The sequence below is a fragment of the Equus przewalskii genome, chromosome X (assembly GCF_037783145.1).
Source record: "Equus przewalskii isolate Varuska chromosome X, EquPr2, whole genome shotgun sequence".
In the NCBI taxonomy this organism is placed as follows: domain Eukaryota; kingdom Metazoa; phylum Chordata; class Mammalia; order Perissodactyla; family Equidae; genus Equus; species Equus przewalskii.
The window spans coordinates 32,387,989-32,396,225 of NC_091863.1; the positions used below are offsets into that span (position 1 = coordinate 32,387,989).

Here is an 8,237-nt window from a genome sequence, read left to right on the forward strand (position 1 = left end):
AGCCCAGTGGGCGAGGGGAAGTGCCCATCAGAGGTGGAGAATGAGGCTGAAGATGTCCACAGGGGCCAGATCATGTAGCACAACTGTCACAAGTTTGGTTTTTAGCCCAAGAGTGATGGGAAGCCAGTGGAGGTTCAAAAGCAGGTCAGCGCTATGGCCATATTTGCATGGCTCTGGCTGCTTTGCAAAGAAGGGGTATGAGTGGACACCAGGAGACCAGTCAGGCAGCTCCAGGCTTACAAATGTCCCACTGAGGTTTTTCTCCACTGCCTGGTTCTGCCACCAAGCAAACTAACTATCCCACATCCCCACCCTGTGCTCGTTGAGGCAAAAGCTTTTGTGGCTGTTGTTGGCTACAAGGTGAAGGTTCTCCTCGGGGGCTGAACTTACAGAGAAGGCCCGGACTCTCTCCTTTAGGAGTCTCTATTTGAGCTGCACCGTTTGACATTTGTCCCCAAAGTTAGCAAATTTAAGACCAGAGGCTGGGAAATGTGGGCTTTTGAAAACATCAAAACCACGGCAAGAATCAGTACAAGTTGACATTCAGAGTTTATTTCTGAAACTGGAGTGTTTGGGAAGGGATGGGAATCAGTGTTTCTAATGCTGGGGGTGGAGCTCAGCTCCGAGCATTCCAGAGCGCGTGCTGGAGGGCACTGGGCGTAGCGTGGTGGTTGCGAATGGGAGCTCGGGAGCTGGTGTTCCTGGCTTCAAATTCCAGCGCTGCCTCTTAGTCATAGCGTCTCCTGGGGAAGGCACCTCTCTTTGCCTCAGTTTTTCCCACCTGCAAACTGAGGATGCTGATCATAACTATTTCATAGGGTGGGGATCGGATGAGAGAATCAATGTGAGGTATGTAGATTTGTGCCTGTTTATGTTCGTGTTCGGTGACTGCATCACCATCATTGTCATCATCAGGCGCTTTCACAGGAATTGGAGGGGGATGGTTGGGCTTACCACGGGATAGGTGACCGATGGCTCCACACGTCATACCTGTTCTGCTTTGCTTTTGATTTGTCTTTTAAGAACAATGGAAGTGAAGCTGAAGGCTTTAGGGGAAAATTGAGAAGGCTGGGGGAGGTGAAGAGGAGCTGAACGGAGCTGGCCTGGCTGGCGTAGCAGACAATGTCGTGCTCCGCTCAGAGCCCCTGGGCTGCCTGTTCCCTGCCTCTGGCCCCCACTCCTGAGCCCGCTTTCAGTGGCCTGCACCTGCAGCCTGTCTTCCGAGGACTGCCCTGGGGCTAATGGCTCTCTGCCTACAAGTGTGGGAACCCAAAATGCCTGGGAACTTACATCCCCCGCCCTGGCTCCCCACCACTGTTGATGAATGACTGTCCCATGCCCCTGACCTGAGGCGGACAACGCCGAGGCATAACTTGCCCTCCAGGGTCCCCTGCACTGCCAGACTGAGGCTGCCTTCCAAGGACCTTGACTGAGATCGTGCCTTTGCCTGTCTCCCCCTTCCCAGGTCTGTCCGCCCCCGCCCCTTACTAGTGTCCCCGGGCACTTCCTTCACAAATTTCTTACACAGAAATCCTCATCTCGGGGTTTCTTTGGGGGTTTTTGTGTAACCGCATTCAAAACAGTCAGTTTTTTAGGAGGGGGTACCAGTATGAGAGTTTCGTACCATCCGAACTTGGGTCAAAGGGGTTGTATTTGCCTTGTGTAGGTGCCCTCAAGTCAAATAATTAGAGAAGGCAGGAGGGAAGAGCACAGTCCCTGAAGCGGGGAGATGGCCAGGGCAGCGCCAGGAGGCCTCGCTTCTGGGGTGCGCCCGTATGTGTGCTTGTCTCCGACCCACGCAGACAGCTAGAGCCTCGAGCCAGCAGACCTGGAACGAAACATGGTAAAAATAGACCATACGCCTGGGAGACGAGGCTGCCCAGTTTGACTGCAGCCCTTGCTCACTGACTGGCTGGCAGGACTGGTCAGGCAGAGAGGCAGGCGGGGCGGACAGAGCTGCTGGGTGAGGAAAAGAAAATTCAGTGCTGGGCTCACCGGCTCCACAATCTGCCTGGGATGCACTCTGAGGCTGTACACTGCCACAGGGTCCAGGAGAGAGAGAGACAGAAATTGAGAGAGAAAGAGAGACAGGGAAAGAGACAGGCAGAGAGACTCACAGAGAAGCAGAGAGACAGAGAGAAATGGTGAGAGAGACAGAGAAAGACAGACACAGGGACAGGGAGACAGCTACAGAGAGAGAGGGAAGAGAGACAGCAAGAGAGAGACAGGGAGAAGTAGAAACAGACAGACAGGGAGAGGGAAAGAAAGACAGGAAGTGAGATAATACAGAGAGATAGAGACAGAGAGACACACAGGGGCCAAGAGATTTGGGGACAAACACAGAGGGACACCAAGACAAAAGGAGGACCAGAGAGACAGAGAAAAGCAGGAAGAGAGAGACAAAGGAAGACAGAGGGCGAAAATGAGAGACAGAGAAACAGAAAATGGGGAGAGATGCAAAGAAACAAAAACAGAGGGCAGTTGGAGGAGGGGCGAAGACTGCCGAGGAGATAGCCAGAAGGCCATAGAAAGGTGCCAGGGAATGCTCTCAAGGACTCAGGTGGGAGCAGGCAGCTCCAGAGCTAGAGGTGGGGGCTGCCCCTCAACCTCTCCAGCTAAGGGACAAGGCTGCACCATCAAGGCTCACCTTGAATCAAAGTGGAGAGTCCCAACGTCCCAGAAAATCCTCGGGACCCCAAGGACCAACCGCATCCCTCTGCTGTGCTGGCATCATCAAGCTGAGAAGTGTGCGAGGCCCACCCTGGCTCACTGCCCTGCCCCTCCAGCTTCCGGCCCCAACTCGGGGGCTCAGACACCCAACACCAGGCCTACACACAGAGCACACAATCTCCCATCAGAAAAACTCTCCGCGGCGGGGTGAGCGGCGGAGAGGGGCCAGTGGGCCGTACATTGTCAGGGAGCTTGTTTCCCCAGGAGCCATCACTGTTCAGATGTGCCATGAGCAATTGCCACTCGGCGTGCCTTCCCCTGGCAAATTATTCTGCTGGAGTTTCTTCCAACGTTCGGAGCTGCGCTGCTGTAAATGCCAGAAATCATGTACATTAAGCCCAGAGTGACGGCAGACTTATGGATGGATTTACCTTCAAACAGAGGCCGCGGAGGCGCCCGGGTTGGGGGGCGGCACTTTATGGATGCCGCTCGCTGCTTGCCGAGGCCTTAAGCGGTCAAGTTGGCCGCGTAATCAATTTCTCATGTAGGCCTGGCTGTGGGCCACGTGCTCTTGGGCAGGGATTTGGGAAGCAGCCACTCTACCCACAATCCCCCCCGCCAGAGTTTGCCCGTCCTTGGAGAGGGATGTGTTTCCATCTGCCTGGGGTGCTGGTGGGAGGGGACAGGACAGGGGTGACACCAAGCCAACTCAGACAGATGCAGAATTCCAGGGCCTGCCTCTCCTCCTCGAAGCCCCTTCCCCAGTGCCTCTTGCAAAGGCAGCAGCCATCCTCAATGCTAACTCGCCATTCTGGGCCTGGCCCCCACTCTGAGCCCCTCCCCTCTCCAAAGCTGTGTCTGAGGTCTCCATAGGGCAGTCTGAGCTCAGCTCCTCTTCCCCACGATCCACTGCTCCACCTCCCTGACCTGAGATGCCTGGGTCACTGGCTTTGCCACCTCCCCTGCATGGCTGCCACTCAGCCCCTCCCCTCTGTCACTCGCCACCTGCTACTTAGCTCCTCCTGCCCCTTGGGAGTCCTCCCCTCACTGCCTTCCCTCAGCCTGAATCTCCTAGGGCTCCTGCTCTAGGCAAGTCTCTGTTCAACACCCAGTTAGCACCACTGAGCAGTCCCCTCAGGCAGCTAGATGCCCAAGATAGAACTCTGGGGGGGTACAGTCTGGGTCAAGATACCCCTGTGGGACTCTCACACTGTCCTGGAGCCCGTGCCATCCCCCAGCTGTGGCAGATTGTATTTTGCAAAGATGGCTGTTCTTGGTGACTCAGACACTCTTTCCACGGAGAGATGAGGTCTATGTTCCCTTCCCTTAAACCTAACTATGGTGGAGGTGACCCTTTGTGACTTCAAAGACTAGGTCATGAAAGACGATGCAGCTTCTGCCTGGCTCAGTGGAACACTCAGGCTTGGGGCCCTGAGCCCCAGCCCTCATGAGCCTGAGGCTGCCATGCTGTAAGGAATCCCCAGCCAGCCCACACTAAAAGCTGTCATGGAGAGACCTTGAGACTGCAGACAGAGAGAAACGCCTGGCCAGCCCCTCCTATTCCAGCTCCAGCCCCTTCCGACAGTAACTGCATCAGAGGCCCCAAGCAGAACCACCCAGCTGAGCCCTTCCCAAATTCCTGACCCATAGAAACCATGGGAGATCTGAGAATGCCTGCTTTCATTCCAGCCCACTAACCTTCCATGTCCACAAAACCAATTTTCAAAAGCCAATGAATGTAAATACAGTAAAAACAGAAGACATGCAGTAATTACCGAAACAAGATGAAGCAATCCCACCTTCCTTTGATCATCACAAGGCAGTCAGGGAGCTGCCGAGCGCAATGGGTTGAGTGTCTATTCTCACTGCACAGGGCCGGGTGTCAGAGAGAGCCTTCTAAGCCACCACAACCCCCAGACCCTCCCTCCGTTTCTTCAGAATCCAGCAAACTGGAAAGCACGCGTGACCAGAATTGTTTGGCTTCTTAACTCCTGGGAAGGGTGAACAAAGAAAGGACAAAAAGACAGGAATCGTTCCCAAAAGCAATGCCTATGGTCCACACATATTTAGTCCAACACTTCCAGATATTCTCTCTGGCGCCAAGAACTGTGTCCTCTACCAACTGGGTGGGTTTTGATAACTGGTAATCCGGGACACGAGGTGTCTTTTTTTTTTTTTTTAACATGAGGAGTGGATTTCCCCAGGGCCTGGGTGCTGCTGTACGGCTCTGCTTTGGAGCTTTCCAGAACTTCACTACTCTTGGGGAAGATCCTTTCATCTTCTTCTCCCACTCGGGGCAAAGGACCACTGAAAGACTGAAAGAGATTACAGACCCTATAGGAGAGTAGTTAAGAATAGTAACGCTGCCACTTCCGGCATGGATAACCTACACCAAGTTACTTAGCTTCTCTGTGCCTTGGTTTGCCCCTCTGTAAAATGGGAATGATAGTAGGCCTTTCCTCATCAGGCACTGTCAGGGTTAAATGGGCTCGTGTATGTAGGAAGCTTAGAACAGGACTGCATACAGCAAGGGCTGTGTAAGTGCCACCTATTATTATTACTGCTGCTGTTGTTACCAGCACTGAGAGATGCCGTTCAATACATTCTCAGTGGTATAACTGCCAGGTGAGAATTTAGCATTCTTTACGCTATCTTCAGCCCAACTCCTGTCCCTCACATACATGCACGCACACACACGCACACTCGGTAGTCAGTGCTTGTTTGCCACAGGCCACACCACGGTGATGCGTTAGTGCGGCAGGAACAAGCCTCTTTATCTTCCTCTCCAGGCAGAAGCGCGTGTGGAGAAGATGGATGCAGAGCATCTGCCTGCATTGACAGAGGAAAACACATCTGGGCTGGCTCCGCAGCCCCTGGAGAAGCAGAGCAGAGGCTGGTCCTGGGGGCCAGACCCCGGGAGTCCTAGGGGACCTTGGAGGCCGGGTCCCGTGGGTCACTGCCACTTCTTTCCTAATGGCAAGCCCAGTCTCCCGGCACTTGTCAGTTTCCAAGGCCCCCTCCCTCTCCTGGCTGTTGTGTCTGCCGCAAGCTTTCTGCTGTGGACACAGTCTCCAAGGGGATGTTGCGCTGACTGTGGGGCAGAGGGGCGGGGATGGGAGCGAGCCATGGAGATGAAAGACATACACAGCCTTTCCTTCTAGAAGCAAGCAAGCCTCTACTTGGATTCTTGTCTCATGGCAGATCTGCCCCCAAAGTGGCTCTGCTGGACCAGGGCTCTCTGTGAGTGAGCGAACCCAGCAGAGTCATGTTGTCCACAAACAGTGGAGCAGAAAAGGCCCTGGGCCTCTCACCCTGCGGGACTTTCACAGCAAGCTGCTCCAGTCCCCGACAAGTTTTGCAAACATAGATTAATATCACCAAAGGGAAAAATTTTAGAAATAAAGGAATCAATCTCATCTTGGGGCTACATTTAGCAAAAAGAAAACAAACACTTCAGGATGGATTAGCTTTCCAGTTTTGCAATCATTTAACGAGTATTTATGGAGTGACAACTACATGCGAGGCCCTGCAGTTGGCTTAGGGCCTCTGTCCCAACAGAGTTCAAGGTCTTTCCCTTTCTGGTAGGCAACTTATTGGAAAGCGACTGTTCTGGAAGCTGTGCCTCACAGCTCTCCAACTTCAGGGAACATAACTGCACGAAAGCCCCAGCTGCCGAGCTCTGAAATCCATCCCAGCATTGGGGCCAAGGCTGCACTTCCCACTGGCCGCCCTAGCCAACGACTGAGCGAGGCGCAGGGCTAAGGCAGGCCTGTTCCTGCGAGAAACAGGGCCCCCCTGACAGCCGACGTCGCTTTGAGGACAGTCTGCCAGCCTTGCTGAACCTTCCAGAGACTGCACAACAGTCTACCAGGCTGCCACCCACCTCTCTGCCCTATCACCTTCACACCTTCACTCGGGTCAGACCAGCATCACAGCCTCTTGGCTCTCGACCTTTCCAGCCTCCTCCCTATTTCTCTCACAGGCATTTCCCCCAATAAAATCTTTGCACATTTCTTCCTCTTCTGGCATCTGCTTCTCAAAGGACCCGGACTACCCCAGAAGCATTGCCATGTCCTCCTCCTTTTTCCTTCGCACAGCCTTCCCAGATGGATCACCCCACCTCTAGCCCATATGGACCCTTTGCAGACACTTGAATTGGCTCATTCCTTAGGAGCCTCTTTATAATCTGGCATCTCCCTGGTAGACTCTAAATTCTGTGAGAACTTACAACATCCTTAAGGCTCTTCTCTGACGGTTCTCAGAGGTGTTGCTGACCCATGGCAGGGAGGTCCTTGCCATCAAGCTCTTACATCATATTTCAAGATGACTCTATCATTTATTAATATAATTCACAATAACTATAGCACAATGAGCCCCTAGCACCTTGCTAAACTCTTTCCATGCATTACCTCATTTAATGTCTAACTGTCTCAGCACACACCTCCACCGCCCACCCATCCACCCATCCACCCAGAGGATGCCCTCCTTCGAACAACAGCTCTGTGGCTTACTCTCACCCGGCAGCCCCTTCTCCACTGTGAATCCAAATCAAGACATTTGCAGGCAGAACACGAAGATCCGATCTTGTAAAGTGTAAGCATTTTCCAAGAGACAACCAATACCCAGGTTGAGAAATTCCAGGCACATGGCTTAGTAACAAAGTCCAGCTTGGCCCAGGCTAGCAGATGATATAGTCAACTCCTCTTTTTAATCCTATCCCGTTTTACACCCCGTGCCCCAACCCAGCCATTTCTTTCCTCTATGTGTCTCAGCTTCTTGGTACTTGAAACACAAGGCGTCTAGGCTCACATCCAGGACAAATTCCAGGCATCCGCTGACCCTCCAAGCTTGATTCGTGCCTCCCCAGCCCCCACATTTGCAAATGTTCTCCAGCTCACTCTGAGACACAGCCCTACACACTCAACAGAAAGCCGTGGGCTGGCTGGTCGTGGGACCTCACACAAGGTACTTGGCATCTGTGAATTTCGATTCCCTCATCTGTAAAACAGGGTCATTGTGAGGATTAAAGGAGAGAATGAAATTGAAAATTACTGTAAATCCTTACTACTCAAAGTGTGGTCCTCGGACCAGCATCAGCAGCATCCAGAAGCATGTTAGACATGCAGACTCCTGGGCCCCACACAGACGCAATGAATCAGAACCCCTAAGCTCCCAGCACCCCTTTCCTCCCAGGGGATTCCTGTGCACACTGAGGTTTGCCAAGCCGTATTCTCTGAGTTTGTAGAACTTCACCATTCTTCTCCCTTCCTGGTAAATACCCTAGGGAAGGATTCCTGAGCTGATCCCTCTGCCTTTGCTGTTTCTCCTGCTCCTCCCTATTATTCCTCGTCTTTCTCACTTCCCTCCCTCCTCTTCCTCTCCCCAAGCCCTTCAGGGCTGAGCTCTCCTCTCCTCCTTATTCCATAGCTTTCTCTCCTTTGGTCGATTACACAGTCAGCACTCCCCAAACCCATGGTTTCTACTGCCTCAGCAGAAAGAGGAGCACAAGGGGAGACCTGCAATATATGTACACTTGCAGGGGACCGCTCATCACAGCCTCTCAGCCT

General features: G+C 53.1%; 1 long non-coding RNA gene across 1 annotated transcript; it reads right to left on the minus strand.

The window, feature by feature from the left end:
* Positions 1 to 530: 530 nt before the first annotated feature.
* Positions 531 to 7,571, minus strand: LOC139081035 (uncharacterized). Its single transcript, XR_011535979.1, has 3 exons — positions 7,188 to 7,571; positions 1,625 to 1,828; positions 531 to 788 (listed from the first exon to the last, which is right to left on the minus strand). It is a non-coding gene; the product is annotated as an uncharacterized lncRNA (long non-coding RNA).
* Positions 7,572 to 8,237: the final 666 nt, after the last annotated feature.